Source organism: Polistes dominula, unplaced genomic scaffold, assembly GCF_049000335.1.
Source record: "Polistes dominula isolate Pdom_NZ unplaced genomic scaffold, Pdom_raw_medaka contig_22, whole genome shotgun sequence".
In the NCBI taxonomy this organism is placed as follows: Eukaryota; Metazoa; Arthropoda; class Insecta; order Hymenoptera; family Vespidae; genus Polistes; species Polistes dominula.
The window spans coordinates 2,086,465-2,106,787 of NW_028300966.1; positions in this window are offsets into that span (position 1 = coordinate 2,086,465).

Genomic DNA, 20,323 nt, shown 5'->3' on the forward strand with positions numbered 1-20,323 from the left:
GGAGGAGGAGGAGGTGGATCAAAGTAAGTAGCAGTAGTCTCGTGCTTTCAACGATAAGCTTTTTTGAAGTGCTATTGCAAGAATTCTCACGCACATTACGTCACGTAACTTAGTTAATTAGTTGGAAACCGATTTCTCCTCAACGGAGAATCTTCAGTATGTTTCTTTTTTTCTTTCCTTGTCTTTTTTTTTTGTTTTCTTTTTTTACCTGAGTAGAAATAGAGAAATACCAGGAAACCGTTTATCGGTCAAAAGAAAAATATTTTTTTTTTTTTTTATTAAACGTTCCTCTTTAAAGATAAAGATAATAAAAAGTTACTTCTTCATTTCTCAAGTAATGTCTCGCCGTCTTTGGTGTCTATGTAACAAACCCTTTCTTTTTTTTCTTTTTTCTTTTTTTTTAAACCTTCTAAGTAAAGTAATGACACATCTGCTTTTCTTCGAGATAATATCGAAAGAAAAACAAAAAAACTAGAAAGAAAAAAAGATACTTGACATTAGCATCTAAGATCTCTTCTATCATTGGAATGCGTTTGGAAGATAAATTGCGATTAGGGGAAGACGTCACGTTATGTTATATATATATATATCATATTTTTTGTTAATTCCTTTTTTTACCTGATTTTTTTAATCAATTTTATCATTTTTTTGTTACAATCAGAATTGCTGCATTCTCTTTGCCGTTCGACTAACGTTGTCTTGTTTGCCATACCACAGAAGCTTTTGAAGTGTCCCGAGATAATTTCCAAGAAAATAAACTCACGAGAGGGGATGAACGAGAGAAACGAAGGGGGTGGAGGAAAAGGAAAAAGAGGCGCTTAGTGGATGCACTTTGAAGACGCCTTTTCTTTCTTTCTTTCTCTCTCTCTCTCTCTCTCTCTCTCTCTCTCTCTCTCTCTCTCGTTCTCACTTCTTCTTCTTCTTCTATTTTTCCTATACTTGATTATTTCACGTAATGTCAACGAGAAACTCGGAGAGGAAGAACGTTGAAAGGGAGAGTTTACGTAAACAAGCATTAAATTAAAGTACACTTCTCGCGATAGACACAAGAAGTAAGCTTTTCCCTTCACCCTTTTCCTCCCTTTCCTCCCTTTCCTGGTTTATTCTTCTTGTATCAAAATAAGTATGGGAAAGGTGGCTTTAAAACAAATTCAAATCGTCAAGTAAAAGTATCACGTACTCAAGGAAAAAAACAAACGTACTTCATCCTTTTATTATTTATTAATTTAAAATATATATATACAAATAAATAAAGAAATAACTGACGTACGTAGTGAATTATTTGTCAAACCATTTCGATCCATCACACCTTCCCTTTTGATTTACAAAAAATCAAATCAAAATATTTTAATTTCATAACCTTCTTACTTAAAAATTTCTACTACAAGGGTGGTTGGTTGGTTGATATCCTACGTGTCTGTACTTGTGTGCATATCTACGTATGAGTATGAGTGTGTTTGAGTATGTGAATGTGTTAGGAGAACATAACGATGAAGAAGATCACGTAAAAGCTGTCCATCTAATTTCGACTACGATCTAAAAAAGTTAGACTGATGCTGGACGAGGGGAACTGGAAGAGTTGAGGAGTGGTGAGGTGAGGGGGTGGTTGTTTAGTCATGTCTCTGGGTGGCTGAAAAGATATATCGGATTTTGTATTCGAGTTCGCGATCGAGCAAACGAACCAAACCCAACCGTTTGAACGGCGGGGGCGTTAGTGAACAAGAGAGAGAGAGAGAGAGAGAGAGAGAGAGAGAAAGAGAGAGAGGAGACGAAAGGGGTGGGGGTAGCTGTGAATGAAGCTAACCACGCACTATCACTCCTCCCAATGGAGGTGGTGTGTGAAACTCTCCTCCTCCCCTAACCCCTTCCCACACCTCTTTCTTCTTCTCTCGTTCTCGAAGAAGAAGAAGAAGAAAAAGAAGCAACAGCCACGCACGTACGCACGCAATCACGCACGCACGCACGTACGCTACGAGTATATTTCCGTTTCGTGTTTATACGCGAATGCGCTTTAAGATACCGCGGCATTTGAAACGTAGCAGATCTACGCTAAAGTAAGTTAATATCTCTCTCTCCACCGATACTCAGACCGGAAGCCGGAAAGAAGAAGAAGAAGAAGAAGAAGAAGAAGAAGGAGAGAAGGGAGGAAGGAAGTTACAGGAGTAGTGGAGTGAAAAACACGTAAAAAGAAAAAAAAGAAAATAAGACTAACGAAAAGGTTTGCTTGCTTGGTGGTGATGGTGGTGATGGTGGTGGTGTGCCGCCCTCTGCTTACTGCTGCCCACTTGCTGTCGTCGACTACCAGGGACTAGTAGTAATAACTATTTCCAGACACTTTACATTTTTTTCTCCATGCTATTTTTTATCGTCTTTTACTAATTTTACGCGTCTAAATGAAATAGAAAAGAAATTGAAAAAATACAAATTGTATATTTATCATGATTAGGATTGTTTTAGATTTTTTCTTATCGAAAGTACAGTTGTTACGATTCAATATATATGTTACATGCACATTTATATATATATATATATGAAGATCGTTCGTTTAATTCATTTCGAATAATAATAATAATTTTGTTAATATATTCTATGTAATATCGTGTACGTATTTTAATAATCTACGTTGAAATAACAATGAAATCCCTGTATAAACGTAATCTCGGTTTTTTAAAAGAAAAAAGAAAAAGAAACGTAGGAATATTTAATGCAATGTAAACGAGTATTATTCGACGGATAAATACGTTTTATTAAAATTTGGAATATATATATAAATGAATTATGTAAATTGTTTGAATATATTTCTCTTTACCATCATCTTTCGTATTTGTTATATGTGTTTTTTTTTTACATAAGAAGTACAAATAAATTTGTGAGTTACGAAAAAAAAAGCGAGAAAGGAAATTTTCAAATATATATATACTACCAAACTTCGAAGCTTATCAAAAGTTTAATGATTTAATCGTACGAAAAGAGAAAAAGATAGAAACAGAGTGTGAGTGAGATATATATAAAAAAAAAAAAAAAAAAAAAAAAAAATGGTAAGAAAGACATAAAAATTTCGTGGAAAGATCGGTGTATTTCTGGTAAAAAACATTTCAAGTTCCGGAACGAAAAGGAAGGCTTGGTTTTTTTCTGGTATACACATTGATAAGAATCTACTGTGTTTATTTAACAGTTATTTCATGTTACTCAAAAGAACTTCAAAGAGAGACACAAAACCGATTTGAAACGATAGAGTTACGTAATATGTCAGATAACATTATATATATATAAACATACACATACACACACGCATATATACATATATATATATTTGATTTTATTTTTTTTGAATTTTTATAAAATGCAACATAAACCTAAAAGATATGAATCTAGATACACCTATAATTAATTGCAAAGATCGGATCGGTCGTCGTTTACTACACTGACGTATGAGTAAAAGGAAAGAAAAAAAAAAAAAAGATAAGAAAAGAAAAGAAAAATTCTCTCGTTGACCAGTGAGTTCTAATGCGGTATATTCCCCTGCAAATGAAGCGTGGAACGTTGAAGGCGCACATATACACACACTAACTAAGTATGAGCTAAGAAACAAATCCGTCATCGCGATTCTACGCTTCGGCACTGCTGTCAAAGACGAACAACTCCGAGAAAACGTCCCGGACACGTGGTGCGTGTCGGATGTGCACTTCATTGAACAACTGCAGTAACATATATTTGTCTTTCAATTGCAAGATCAATGATCGATTCATTCACTTCAACATTCTCTTTTCTTTATATGCAATTATTCAAAGAAAATAATTATTAAAAATAATCATCCTTATGATCATCGATAAAAACACATTGAAACAAAAAAAAAAAAAAGGAAAAAATAAGAAACACATCGATTATACAAATGTATAATTATAATAAACAATTTAAAATGATATGTCTTTTTAACCAGTTAACTGTGGCGAAATCAAGCCATGACGATTATACACGTCGATACACAAAATCGTTCCACTTATCCAGAACGAGTATACTCGTCAATCACAGTTAACTGGTTAAAAACGATTATCCTGTTGTATCTTTAATTCGTACAAAAAGAAACACTCGATTTACTTATTTTAATGAGATCAAACAAGGTTGTTGATTAAGTACGAGCAGTAGAGTGTAGAAAGATCGAAACAAAAAAAAAGAAATCAAAAGAAAAAAGAGAGAAATAAAAAGATATGTATCATCCTAATAAATCGTACGAAAAGATTGCCACCTCCTAAAAGAGATTACACCACTCCAAACATACTATACTCTCTCTAAAGTATCACAAACAAGCTTACCGATCGTTGATGATGATGATGACGATGAAAAAAAACAAAATAAAATAAAAAGTCTATCACCGTTTAAAGATGCAGTTCATTATCCCATCGGGTTTTGAGGGTCTATCGGATATCGTTGATCAAGAAACTTAAAAGAAGGGTTTACCTTTACCTCCCCACCTCGTCTATTTAAGGTTTGATATTGGTGTGGAATTAAAGAGGTGTAAGAAGAAAAACAAAAAGAAGAAAAAGAAAAAAGGTGCCAGTTTTCTTTCTCTCTCTTTCTTTCACACATTTTCTTTCTTTTTTAGGTTAGGTCGTAATAAATCGCAGTCGCGCGAATGCACCGAGCCATGCAATCAGGATGCGACGCCTCTCTGCAATCTGGAGCTTGGGCACGTACTCTCAACCAACTAACCAACCAACCAACAACCCTCTTCGGCCTTTGGTTTATATGATCCCTTGGCACCTGAGACCTCTAACCAAAAATTACAGCCATTATCGCGATAAAGGTGAGAACCTCAGTCGTTGTTTGCTTAACCCCGATCGAAATCAACTCTAAAGGTCGAACAAGAGATTTTGCACCTCCTCCTATAAAGAAAGGTGCAACTCAAACGATGCATAGGGAGAGAGAAAATTAATAAATAAAAAGATAAAACACGTGTTTCATATTTTCTTCCCTTTCGTTCTCATTGGTTCGTTTATTTCTTCGTTGATTATTTTGTCTGTGATTTTTTATGGTTTTTTTTTCTACATACCTAAATTACATCCCATATATATATACAAGTATATTTTTTAATAAACATTAAGATTGTTGTGTTATTTTGTCAAGCAATCCACGTGTAGATAAAGAAATCAAAGTTTTGCTCACTCTCGCAATTAAATTTATATATTTGATTTCGTAAGAATTATGATATCATTTTTCATACTAATCTATGGTATACAACATTTTATACAAACTTGTAACATTAAAATATAACGAACGTGTATAACGATTTGTCTCTAGGTAAAAATTCTCATCGTAGTTCGGTTATATCTAACTCTTATACTATATTGATATGAGTAACGATCGAAAAGAAAAGAAAAATATTAAATAATAATAATAATAATAATAATAAAAAGAAAGAAAAGAAAAAAACAAGCAAGCTTATCTCACGGAATGATCAACGATCGATTTTAAATCGTGTGGCACGATTTCACAAGAGACTTAACATTAGAGGTACGTTTAATATTCCGACGCACTTTTTGCCAATGGCGTCAAATAAATAATATATTATTCTTGCCAACTTAATCAAGCTTATGTTAGTTAGTTGGATTCTTGATAGGAAAGTGTTACTATTCCGCGCATTTAACCGGAAACTTGAATGGTCATTACAATTCTCAGCCACGAATAGAGCCATTAGTGGTAATGTATTCTAACGTATTCCAATGTGATTGCAAAAAAGAAAAAATAGAATAAGAACAAACAAAACAAAAAATTACAAATAGAAATAGAAAAGTAGAAAGGACAAAAAGAAGAAAAAGAAACAAAAGGAAGGAAGGAAAGAGAACAAAAAAAAAAAACAAGAAAAGGAGGAGGAGTCAGATTATCGTTCGATTAATTGCATCTCAGTTTTGTTAAAATAAAAAGTAATAATTGATTGATCATATTGTTATACCTAATGAAATAAAAAAAGAAAAATTGTTACAATATTATTCTCTTATATGATTTTATCTTATTTCCCATGTGTCGACGGATTTTACACGTATGATTGATTGATTTATTTATTTTTAATATTCTATAATCTCCTGAAACCGAATTTTAATCTGGCAACTTTAAATCTGTAAATCGATTTATTATATACATATATTTAATCGATAAGAAAGAAGAAATAAACAAAAAATTCTCTCCCCAACTACTCCTAAAAAATTCGTAAAAACTTTCGTTTTTTAAAAGAACGATTCAACCAAAATTTCTTCATTCTTTTGACAAGAGGACAGGTAGGGTCTCTCTCACTTTATTTTTTTATTTCTTTTCTTTCTTTCTCTTCGTCATCTTAAACAAGCGGTGTGATCCGTAATTAGCCGGCCTTCGAACCGGCTCGCAAGGTAAATTTGTAAATTAGTCTTAAAGCAAGGTATAAGAAACACAGAGAAAGAGAGAGAGAGAGAGAAAGACAGAGACACTTACCTCAATGATGGCAAGGAAGAAAATTCCGTTGCAGGCGTGAGAGTCTCGCAGGTGCACACCCAAACCCAAGCACACAGTGGCCCTTTTTCGAGATATAATATAATTCCGAAAAAAAGGATTTTCTCCTTCCCCCCTTTTTTTATATATATATATATTCTTCTTCGTCTTTTATTCTCGTCACTTTCGTTGGTCCAATTTTCTTCTTCTTCTTCTTCTTTTTCTTCTTCCTTTTCTTTTTCTTCTTTTTCTTTTCATTCGCGTTTCGCGATATATAATATTAAATAATATCGTGCACTTTCGTTAAATAAAAATGGAATTATGGTTGAACTGTTAATCATCGACACCATTGACTCATTTATTTGACTTTGGAACAGACACACCATAATCACCTTTTTTCTTATTATTTTTCAATTCATTCGATTGAATTATTTCATAACATAATTTTTATATATTTTTCATTGAAGTTTGATAAAACGGAAAGAATAGAAATGACCACCCAAAAGTTGTCAAATAATTAATTATATCTTCTTGAAAGAACTCAAGATGTATCATAGGAACTCACAGCAACATGAAGATGGTCTTCTATGGGGTTGAAGAATGGAATTTCGCGAATAAACGCTACGTTTTATTCTTCAATCTGACGTAGAAACGTATGAAGAAAAAAGATGAAAGAAAAGTAACACACACGGTAGAAATTGAAGTAGTATCAATAATGTTGAGTTTCACCTTAACGAATGAAACCAACAAAATTTGACGTTGTATCGAAATGATGAGAAACGGATCAAAGGTTTAAAGGACGAAAAAAAAGGAATAATACGAAAGGAAAGGAAGATAATCTTGAAAAGCAAACTACTTTGATGATAAAAAGATGAAAAGTAGGAAGAAGAGACCACCAAATAGGATAGAATGAAATATAATATAGAATTAGTGTATAACACACCCCCAAAAAAAAAGGTGATGGGATTATCCGTAAGTGTAAACGCGTAACACAACGTGCTGCTGTTGCTTTTGTTGTTGCTGTTGGTGCATCTTATTCTTCTTCTTCTTTTTCTTCTTCTTCTTGTTCTCAGTGGCCGTCGCTCGAGACGTTGCTGCAAGACACATAATTTGTGCGCATTACTGGCCCAAGATATACGACGGTTTTCTTCCGATCAATGGCTTCCAGACCTTCCCCCACTCACCCTTTTTTATTCCCCCCACTCACCCCTTTTCCTCCCTTCCTTCCTTCCTTTTTTCGTTAAACCCTTTTCTCTTCTTCGGAGATTCTTTTTTAGAATTACGAGTATCTTTATATCTTCTTTTTTTACTTTGTACAATATTTTGTTCATATAATATTTTGTTATTGTTGTTGTATAGATTTTTTTCTTGATAAATCGAAGAAGAGTAAAAGAGACGTTTTACTAAGGTAAAACGATAGATACAGATCGATCGATAGATCGTAATCTTTCTTGATCTTTCTTTTAAGTTTACTTCGATTCTAGAAGCACTCACAACAACAACGGAGGTTATCGCACTTGACTCTGAGTCGAGGCTGAAATATTACACCTGATAATAACGATTATTGTCTGTTGTCTCGTTATCATACACAACGGTGTGGTATACTAAACCACGTTTACGAGAAACACGAACGAATAACAATTTTTTTTTCTAACTCGTTAAAAGGATCAATCCTATCAACCTCCTATTTTATTTTATTTTTGTTTGTTTAATCCATAAATGGGATATTAATTTTCTCTAATTGATTATCGAAAATAACCGTTTATTCGTTTATAGTTTTTCACTAGTTAAATTTAATCTTCTTAATTCTCAACTATCTCACGATATTATTATTATTGTTGGTTGTTCACACCTTTTCGAGTTAATGGAATATATTGTATTGTATTGTATTTTTTTTTTTTTTTATTTGTAAATTAGAAATTCGTTTTCGATAATTTGCTTCTATCCCTTCTCTTCTTCCTCTTTCTCCCCTTCCAACGAGAAATCACCTTTTCGGTTTGGCGCCCGTTTACGTAACCATCCCAAAGACACAATCCCAGTACTTTTCTGTCGTTTTGAAAACGAAGACAAGATCCGCCGTTGGCCTAAGCGTTAACACGTAATGTACACAATTCGAAGTAGTCTCCTCGTCGAGTATCGTGTGGCATTTTCTTTATCCTTTTAATTTTTATTTTTTATTATATAAATATATATATATATATATATATATATGTATACGTATATTTTTTTTCTAGTCTCTTACATATAGTTATTCTTATACGTATTATTATTATTATTATTATATCACACGATCGTAATGAAATTTAAAGATAATTTTTTTATATTTATTTATTCGTTTAATTTCGATATATTAATTGATGAAGAAAAAAACTTTATCATCATCACGATCACTGGGTCTTCTCTTTTACCTCACCACCCGCCCACCCACCGTGATCACTCTAACTATTAACACGATTATCCTATTACCACCACCCACCCACCCACGTTCGATACTAAGGAGCAACTTTTTTTTCTTTACAAACATTCATCCACTATTTTATTTTTATAAAAGATTTGATTATTTTTTCAAATGCACCAGTTCGTGTTAATCTTACAAAGTTAACGAAAATTATCATAGAATAATGTTTCTTTAAATGTTTATTTATCAATTTATGTATACTTTGGGATTTACCCTCCCACGTATTATTATCATAATATAACTTTGTATCACCTGTGATTATTTTTTTATTATTTCTTTCTTTTTTTATCTTTCAATGATTCCTTTTAATGTCCATTCATATCACGAAAATATTTATTAACGTGTGTGAATAGTGCGCGAATTGTTCGTGCCCACAAATTTCAACAATTTCAACGATATTTCCATTGACTATTTTTTATTTTTTATTATTTTCGTTTAAAGGAAAAAATCTTGTCGAAGAAAGATAGACAAACAAAAATAGAAATTTGTTCTCAGTGAAATTGAATCCGCGACGTTAGTAATTTCGTAATTTGATAATTTCTTAATTCTTGTTGATTTTTGTTAGTTATTTTTGTGGTTTAAGGAAAGAAAATAGAGAAAGAGACCGGCCGAAAAAAACACGGCACCCGTCTCGAGACGTACGCGAGGCCGGCGCTCGCACGGAAATCACGAGTCGCACTGACTCAACGAACTTCGTCGGCTAAAGCCTGGCATAGGACAGCAGCAGCACCAGCAGCAGCGGTAGTAGTGGTAGTAGTGGTAATGGTAGTGGTGGTGGTGCTAGTGCTGGTGGTGGTGGTTTGATGGTCGTATTGGTGGTGGTGGTGGTGGTGGTGCTGCTGCTGATATTAATGTTAATAGTGGTGGTGTGGTGGTTCTGATGATGTTGACGTTGATGGTGGTGATGGTGGTGATGATGACGATGATGCTATTGATAATGGTGATGATATGTGTCCCTTCATTAAATTTATCAACCAATCGGGGTGTGAAATAACTTACGTTCTAAGTATGGTATCAATGACATGTGATAAACAAAAAATTCTTTTCACCTAGGTGTAAAACAATTATTCTTTCAAATCCTTATCGAATCTTAAAATAATAAAATATTTTTCCTATAAACAATTGACAGTTATCTAAACGTATTAAACTATTTTTTTTTTTTAAGAGGAAATAAACGATTTGAACAACAATATTATTATTATTATATGAAAAATTGTATAATAAAAGAAATAAAACGATTATTGGTTCTACGATTTTACACTTCGTAGATGTTTCACGAGTTTACCTGTTACTTGTCGCAACATCATCAGAAAAATCACCTTCAATGTTAGCATAATCCAACTCTTGTTTTACTATCTAATCTAAAAACCAATCGAAATATTTCTTAGCTTTATCCTCGTCCTTAACTATTTTTACAAAATTTTGTTCCCCTTGTAGTAAGTAAAAAAAAAAAAAATAATAAAAAACGATTACGAAACGAAAGATCGAAGAAGAAGAGAACATAATAAGAATCTTGAAAAGAAAGGGGTTGAAATTTCTTGATCTGTCTTGAAACTTATTTGCAATATACTTATCCATACTACTCATAAACAAGTATCAACTGAGTATTTCCGTACATTTTATTTAAAACCCGGTCCGGTTCTAATCTCAAGTAAAAGAAAAGAAGAATGTGTATGTGTGTGTATGTTTGGTATCATTATTATCATTAGGCAAGGATTTCCAAGAGGATTTGACGGTAACGTTTACTTTTCTAAAAGACACCATTTTATCACAGTATTCTCTTTGAACTAATACACCATACACATTGAAGTTCTCACTTACGGAAGCTGATATCGAACAAATATGAGGAAAAATAAAAGTAAATCTTAGTAAAAGAGTAAATGGTTCACAAGATGCACCTGGCACGATGCATAATACGTTGGTCCAAAGTATAAAATATCCTCAATCTTCCTTAGTAAAGAGACGACGATGTTTCTTTCTATACTTTTTCCTTTTTTTCTTTCTCTTCTTCTTCTTCTTCTTCTCCTTCTTCTGAACGTTCATGCAAACCGTCTTAAACTACTTATTTCTCTTCTTCGGCGCAAGCCGCTTATCTCAATCTTGGAACAACCAACCAACCGATCGTTCGAGTTCGATGCACCTAAGTTCCAAAGAGTGAGACGAGCTTTTTCCTTCTCTTTCTTACTTTCTAAAAATAACTAAAAGCGAAAAAAAATATTTATATATGTATATGTATATGTCTACAAGCGTTTTTGGACAAATTATGTTTCGATTTTGTGCACCTTAATTACGAGCAACCCTGAAATACCACGGATTCTTGAATAAAAAATCTTGTTTTACCAACTATTAACTATTACCCGTCACTTTATTTAAAAAAAGGGATATTTTTGTTCATGTTATTTTTTCAATTTTTAACTTTTTCCGTTGCATGTATCTGATGAGAAAAAAAATTCTTCCCCCATAAATACATGCGTTAAATGTCAATTAATTAAATGAAAAATGTATTATAATAATTGCAATTATTTTCGATATAAAATGAATCATGTATCATTTAAAGAAAAATTAGTTTTAATGACCGGTGTTAAATGTCCGATGTATATAAAGAAGGTGGTACAGAAGTGAGATAAAGTAGTGTGTAAAAGTGGGCAAGTTAGCAAAATGAGACTTAAAATATGAGAATGATGTTATAGGAGGTCTCGTTCTAAATATGCACAACGCAATCGATCCTCAACGAGAGTATTACAGAGCCCCTCTTATCTCATCTTTGGAACCCGTTTAAGGACTCGTTTCGGCACCTCAGTTCTCGCGATTGCGTCGGCTTCAATTATCCATGCTCTCCTTCCAAGAATGGACACATCTACCCTCAAATTTACGGCTCCTTAGGATGAATTTCTTGCCCATTTCTCGTGTCCATTCTTCAAAAGTATTTTTCTTGCTCGTTAAAAGAGACAAAAAAAAAATCAAAGAATAAAAGTCAAGAAACGAACGAAACAGACAACAGATGGGTGTCTAAATACTAATAACCCAACTTTGAAGGTTTCTAACAAAACAAAAAAGCTTATACTTTTATTTTATTTTTTATTTTTTGTTTTCATGCGAAAAAAAAACAAATTATCCAATTCGTTTCTAGCTGTTAACCGTTTGGTACGATTGATCAATCTGATAGATAAATCGAAAGATCGATCGATCAATCAAATCAAATCAATCGGATCAAATTAGTTGATAGAAATTTCCGATAAATAAATTTAAATCGAAACCAAATATACATATACATATATATATACTAATACATATTGACGTGGTTTAATGATTACTAATGATTCAGATTTGTTCTACCTTGGGAGTTATCAAAGTTCGTGCGTGATTCGAATATGAAAAAATCCGTGACTTTAGAATGTTCATTTGCAACGTAATTGCGTGGTTTACACTCGTAGCTAGTAAGACAGTTAATAGTAGATAAAAAATAAAAAAAATCGTGTAAGGTACTTAACACCTGCCGAGTTCACCGAGGTGTTTTTTTTTTTTTTCGATATAAGTATAGTGCCACAACACGGTGATGATGTTAGATTCTTCTCCCCTTGAAAGGAATTCGTGTTTTAGCTACCAGCCTCGGTAAAACTCGCAGATGAGAGAGAGAGAGAGAGAGAAAGAACAGATATAAATAAGGTATTTCCATATGAGAGAAGAAGAAGGGATGCTTTAAGTTCACGAGGCACGTTATAAACCCACCGGATGTATTCGAAAGCATCCGATATATACGTCGAAGCTTACTACTACTCGACTAACTCAAGTTCAGACATTAACGCGTACGTGTCCGCCATTAAAGTTTACGCGAGTTGAATAACATTTCTTTCGTGAACACTGTTTTTTATTATTTTGTTTTTAATCCCGGCACCACACGTCTCCGGTTCTTCTTTTCAACTTTGTTTCTTTTTTTTTTACAACATTTTTCTTTACCTTCTCTTTTATATCACCTGTACTGTACATAAATTCGATAATTTTTCTTTTATCAAGGTAAACACACATATACACATATAAATCTTCTTTACATCGATGCGTAAACTAAAGTTGGATAAAAAATTGTCATAATATATTTAAAGGTTTCCTTTTTTCTTTTTGCTTTTATTCGAATCCATTGTTTGTTTGTTTGTTCGGTTATTGCTGTATAATAAAATTTTCTCTTTTCCTACCCCTGACACACTATTGATCTCTTCACTGTCTGTCTATATTTCTTTTTTTTTACACTTTCTCTATTTCTCTCTCACTCAGTCAGACAAGTGCATTAAAATGCAGAATACAATTCTACCCCCCGATCATCCCGAGCGCCCTGCAGCACGAAAATATTTGGACACGCGTAGAAATTTTAATTCTACCTAGCAGTCTGACCGTTACGTACTGTACAAAGTGTCGCGTTATGAATATTCACAAAGTATTGCTACTGTTTCAGATTATGTGATGGTAGTATGATGGTGATGGTGGTGGTGGTGGTGGTTGATGGTGACAGTGGTGGTAAGCTGGGAACAAAATACACGCATGTTTACATTGTTCTACTCGTTCGTTTCTTTCCGATAATTACGGACAATGTCTGTGAGTTAAACTCTCGATACGATGAGAATGCAAAATGATTGACGAACATCGACGAACGTTTCTTTTTTTTTTTATTATTTCCTATCGTATCGTTCTATTATGAAAGACCACCTAGTGTGTATGTAACTGTGTATCTGTGTGTATGGATATATATGTGTATGAGTGTATGAATATATGCATGTCGAGTGTATGGTGAATGAGTGAGTGAGTGAGTGAGTGAGTGAGTGAGTGAGTGAGTGAGTGAGTGAGTGATTTTGTATTATACACATATATGTATATATAGATATGTATATATGTATATAGGATAAGATCGATAGATCGATAACTGATATCTCTTTGCGATATCGAATGATGTTAATTGTAGATAACTAACTACTCAAACTAATCTAACGAATACTACGTGTGTGTGCGTGTGCGTCAGGGTCGCGATATAATCAGAAAGGGGCAAACGCATAAATGAACGTCGTCGTTCTTATTTACCGGTCATCGTTGAATCGATTTCATATTCTTTCACGATACACACACATAAAAATACTCATCAATTTTTCTAATATTAATATCATAGTTTTGATAAATTACATCGATCTATGAAAATTGAAAATTATTTTCAACCTATTTATAATAATATAAATTACATTACGATTATATTGCAATAAATATATAAAATTTAATTAAAAAGAAAAAAAAATAAGCAAATATCAATACCATAATTTTAATAAATTAAATCTATCCACGATAATTGAAAATTATTTTCAACATATTAAAATAATATAAATTATGATACTATTATATTTAAATATGTAAATTTAATCAAAAAAAAAAAAATAAGCAAACAAATGTAACACTTTAGATGCATTCAATATAACATATGCGTTTCCTTATGCATTCCGTGAAGGGAAAACCATAAACACCTTAGCAGGTTGCATGCATTGTCGATGATGATGATGATGATGACGATAAATGATAATAATCGATCGGTTCGGCACGCGAACTCTGTATAGTAGCAGTATGTAACTCTCGTACGTGAGGTGGTAGCATTTTAATACCTAACGAAATCGTGTAACTCGCATCAAAGAAATCGATCGCATCGAATACAAAGGAATACTTGACATTCTATACAATTTATCACGTATTTATCATTCACTGTGTCGTGAATTCATACATACATACATACATACATATATACATATACATATGCTGATTATTTTTTTCGTTACACGATTAATCGATCAATTGCGAAAAAGAAATAATAATAACGTTCGATACTAATTCTTCATCGTATATCTTTTCAATGCGAAATACATTTACTAAATTTAACGATACATTTAATTAAACGATACATTTACGAAATTTATTATAATACTTTTTAACAAAAGTACTATTAATTTGTTCGTAATAAGTAAATTATTCCCTTGCTTAAAAGTATACTTATAGATATAAGATATTTACGTACTCATATATGTATATAAATACATGTGTGTACGATCACTTATATATATATAGATATACATATGTACATCATACCCATATTCATGCATGTTATGTATATATATAATCCTCACATACAGTGGAACGACCAAGTGAGCGACTTTATTAATTATCATTCTCGATCGAAATCTAAAAAAAGATACACACACTCACACACACACACACATGAAAAATAAAAGAAAAGAAAAAAGAAACAAAACAAAAGGAAACAAGAGCGGTTAACATCGTGCCGGTTTCGATTCGCGTCGACGTAAATTAACGTGTCAGGTACTCGTCCTACCGTCTCCTCCCTTTCTCCCTTTTACCCTTCGCGAAACTGCAAATTAAAATCGAAGATGACCGTATCGATGTAATTCACCAATGGGATAAAACATTAAGGTAGCGAGATCACGTTGATCGTTTTTATTACTTCAGTGAGAAATTGTAAAAGGGCCCATCATTATTAATAATCCGATATCAGAATTACTTATACACATATGCTTCCTTTTTTTTTTTTACAAAGAGAATACAACACTACACGTAGAATTATTTTATACACCCGTATGTTTTTTTTTTTATTTCCTTCTCGAATCTCATATCGATCTTGTTATTATTCGATAATTTGTCCACGATACTTGGACCCCGACCACTTTCAATTTGGCAGAAATTTTTTTATCATTTTTAACTTAATTAAAAAACTTTTTGAGAATTTTTTCAGATTTTTGACTACTATAATTCTGAAGTTGCAGCTAGATGAAAGATAACGTTGCCTAATTTTTTAATTCACCCCTTTTCTCATTATGTTTTTTACCGATGATTTTTCGAATATCTTACATTTGTTTATCGTATCATAGAAACAAGCAAAATAAAATAACTACCTTTTGAGATGCCAGTCATAAATATAATAAAAATGAAAGAAAAAAAAACAAGTTGATCCATTAAAGTTTTAAATCTGAAACAGATATGTTTATAAATTAAACATTTTATTAACAAACATATTTAGTGTTTATATGTGTGCCTTCAGAAATGCATTTATATATACATATTATAAAAAGTAGGAGGAAAATCAAAAAGGTTTGTTGTTAAATCCAACGAAGATCACCTGTAACAAAAAGAAAACTATATTAATTATAGAATCAAGTGAGATACAATAGCCTAACATATGAATCGTCCAATTCGCAGATGCACTTTTCAAATTGTATACTCTATTTATTTTTATCAAATATTTATTTACCGTTGCAATGAAATTAAATTTAAACGCGTGATTTTACCTTTACAAAATATAAAAAAATATAAGTTACTAGAAAAAATAATATCCATTAATTATTAAGACTAATACTTTAAAACTGCATTACATAGAAAAGAAAAAATTAGAAATTTAATAAAATACGATCACAGTTAAAAATCTTAAAGACAAAAAAAAAGAAAGATTACTTTAATATTTATTGTACGTTATTTAAGCTTCAAAATTTAATAAGGGAATTTAAATTTTTTAACTCGAAATAACTAAATACATATGCATCTTTTTGACGATATAGACACAAATTTGGTGTCCCAAGGAGATGGAATGGTCCATCATCTCCACTTAAAACTAAAAAATTAATGACGAGCAAAGAAATAGTAGAATAAAATATAAAATATGACTAGAGAGCCATTCTCTAAAGGTTCGAACTTGCTGTTGAACCTTAGAAAATAACTCAATAGCCTGTAGTTGCCCTCTTGAGCCACAATTAAGTGGGGGCCTCTTCGGCATTAAGCCTCTTCTTTCTTCATTCCTTGAAAACTGCATTTGGACATTTCCAACGTGCAAGCAAGATATAAGATCTTTCATACTACTTTTGCAAATGAACTCGTATTTTGTTATGATTCTAATTAACAATTATTCAAAAACTAATTTACATTTCGCGTTCACTTTTCTAGCTCGTGGACCATCAATGAATTTAGAGTTCATTGACCATACACGAGAATATTTAATCGAATGTCCAAACAGATAATAATTTCCCTCGATGACCTAATAACACTTCGCACTTTTAACGTCGAGTAATAAAATCGAATTGAAATAAATAGTGTAATAAATGTAATGCATTTTCTTGCAATATTTCCATTTCATTAATTCGTTATATTTAATTATATCAAATATTTCTAGCGGTAAGAGGAAATCGCGATAGTGCGTAGTGCTAATCCTGAAATACTTAAAACTAAGTATCAAATGCATCAAAGAATTTGCGAATCGGATTCAATTCTATCTCGTTCGAGATAAAATCGAAGTAGAAATGAATCTTTCAAATACCTCGTTGCAAATACCTTTGAATCATGATACATAATAAAGATCACAGAATAGTTACAAAATAAATTAACAAATCAAACATAATATAGAATGAGATGAGAAAATTTTGTAACAATTCTGTATAAACCAGGAGGCGGAATTTCCACTCCGGAGTGGAAGCAAGAAGTCTAATGCCTTTCCTGGATCCTACCTACTTAAAATTAAAGTTTTCACACTCATTCAGAGAAGTATGCTACCTGCCTGCCTATTATCCATATTTTTACCCGTTTTAAGAAAACACATACATACCCACCCACTCACTCCACGGTTCTCACACATACCACCAGGGTGCAAAAGCCTAAACTAGAGAGAATGCCCCGGGGCACCTCCGACACCCTAGTTCAACCACGTTTTCTAAACTTATATGCTAATGGGTATACGTACGTTTTGCTGAAATCGACTGCCAAGGCTAATGATTATTGCATAACAAACTAAAGCAAAAATACAAATATACACTAGTATATATGTATGCATACTAGTAATATACAAGTATATCAAAGTTTCCACAAATAAATGCAGTAACTCTACTATGCAAAACGATTATCGAAAAAATTAGAAATATTTATTATAAATATAAAAATACAGACGTAATATGAGAAAGTAGTGCTTTGCGTATTTAATGATGTATTAAATGAATAAAAAATATCGCGAAACGATGTACAATACACACTACCTATTACGCACACACAGGTGTAAAGTACATCGTGCAATCACTAGCACAATAACAGCCGCCAATAGGGGAAAAAACTACAACTAAACCCACGCTAACTGTTTCTCACCCATACGTGTAACACCTGGGCACACGCATAGATGAGAACGCAGAAAGTATGGGGGGGAGAAACGGGGGATTAGTATATTAGAAGCTGAAAATCCTGATCTAAAAAATATGATTAACACATATATAAATATATCAAAAGATTTTAATAAAAATTCATCTAAACGGGCTAAGGACTCTACAAGTCATTTGGTGAATAATGACTTAAACAAGCGAATGAAAAAAAAAGTTACCCCATATGAAACAATTATAGTTTCGAGGTAAAGACTGTATTAAAAGACTCTACAGTGATGATGGATATTTTTTGCAAACCTCGGACGACTTTTTCATTAAATGGCTGTTCTAATTAAGGAACTGGGCTTTGAGCCGCCACTTAACTGCCAAAGTCTATCCGTCGCGAATGAGTTTGTCTTCTTGCTGATTTATTTAAAATATCGAAATATCGACATATCAAAAATAATCTCAATTAGATAAACTATATACGAAGCAATGCATGTAAGACATTTATTACATGCTTTTAACACGTAATAAAAAAGAGAATGCATTCATTAATTGCATTATGAATTAAATGAATTTAACCGATGAGACAAGAAAACCTATCCTAAACTAATAATAAAACATACAATATAATATACAACTTTCATGAGTAACTCCTAAAAAGGAATTACTCATGTGCTCGTCAATAATTTATTTAAATAATTACAACCAGTAACTCGTGCCGATTTGGACCTTTCATCCTCGGCATGATTGAGCACTGGAGGGACTTTAAATAAAAACTCACGGTTTAAGAAGTTCTGCGATGGCTCCAAAACACTCCTACTTCGCAGCAAGTATTGTAATCTGACGATGGAAGACAATACTCGATTTGCCATTGAAGAAGATCCATCGAAGATCCATCAAAAATCCATCGAAGAATTCATCCAACATCTTTGAAAGGAAGAGAATCCATGGTTATATCTGTAAAATAAAATTGAACAAAACGATAAGTTATCTGGAATATTATCCAAAATCATGTTATAATAAAATCGAATAAAATGTAAATACAAATGAATACTTACAATGCATCGCAATAAGATGCAGCTCTATTGCACCATGGTGATGCACCACGCGAGAATCTAAAAACGCGGTATAAACGAAAATAAGAAACTATAGATGAGTTTCTTACCGCGATACCGAAATTTTATTATACGACGAACAACACTGACTCTAATTCGCGTTTGATTTTAACTTATTACTCGCCCGATCACTGATTTTAGACTGCACTAATTCAAAGACTGCATTGCTCGCAGTCAAATGCAAGAACAAAAATTTCACTCCGGGTCACTTCACATGGGCCATTCATGCACGATTGCAATCTGAAACTGAAATAAAAAGCAATCCTATTAATATCATTACTATTACAGAAAATCATTACAATTTTTAAGGAATTATTTAATAAAAAAATATACTCACTTTAAATCTTTATTGATGAATGCACAATGGGTCTCCTTTCCTTAGGATGACGATGCCAATGCACAAATAATGACTATAAAACTGCATTAGATTCAATTAATTCAATTAACACTAGATTTATGGACTGAGCAAATTTGATTCATTTCAAACTTTTTTGTTACATATATATATAAAATAGAAATAGTTTAAATTAATTGTTATTTAATAAAATTTAAATTTAATTAACTTTAAAGTAGAATATTTTTTAAAAATATATGTTAATTTTTAATGCTGTAATGAAATATAATTAAATATTAATTCCTTTCCTCTATCCACTTTTTTCATTTAAACAACGTTTGTAAATTTTTAAAAAATAGTGAACAAATCTAGTGTTAAACGAATTTCTAAATGAATTTAATAAATAAAATGTGAATACCATTCCAACGATGATCTGAAACACAAATAAAAACAAAATTCTATAAATTGTTGTTGTATAGAAATTACTATAATTATTGAGAAAATGTTTTATCGAAAAATATACTCACTTTGATGGATGCAGGATGAATGCAGGATGGGTCTCCTACCCTTAGGATGACGATGAGCACATGTTTAAACTTAATAAAAGAAACTTGCGAGTTTCTTAACCGAGCAAACGAAACTTTAACATGCGACGATCAACACTGAATCTACTCTTGTCGACTTTTTTTTATTTTATTTTAACACGATGCAACACACGAGAACCTCATTGCCTACGCGCTCGATTGCAATGATTTTCTGAAACAGAACAAGAAAAAGAACAATTAAGATCATTGTTGTAATA